Source organism: Fukomys damarensis, unplaced genomic scaffold (genome assembly GCF_012274545.1).
Source record: "Fukomys damarensis isolate Sample0158 unplaced genomic scaffold, DMR_v1.0_HiC HiC_scaffold_36, whole genome shotgun sequence".
Lineage (NCBI taxonomy): Eukaryota > Metazoa > Chordata > Mammalia > Rodentia > Bathyergidae > Fukomys > Fukomys damarensis.
Genome location: NW_022900948.1, coordinates 37,426,370 through 37,426,747, shown reverse-complemented (window position 1 = coordinate 37,426,747; position 378 = coordinate 37,426,370).

Genomic DNA, 378 nt, shown 5'->3' with positions numbered 1-378 from the left:
TGCATGCAGTGCAGGTCTTGGGGCAGGAGACACAAACCCTGACTTCATGTCCCCCCACTGCCTCCTGCACGCCCACCACCCATCAACTTCCAGCCCCAGAGGCCAGGGGGAGCCACAGAAGTGGCCCCTGGCCCCCAGTGGTCAAGCCTCCAAGCAGCTCCCTTCCCCACAAGGAGGGGGTACGTGCACTTGGCTGGGTCAAGGAGAAGAGGTGACACACCAAATTCAACGACCAAACACATGAGCGTGGCGGGCCCTCCCACTCCCACCAGGCCCCCTGCTCCCCGGTGTGCAGTCTCTTCTGCCCGCACCGCACGGCACAACACCGCACCGCACCACACCGCACCGCACCGCACACGCGCTTCCTGGGCGGAGGAG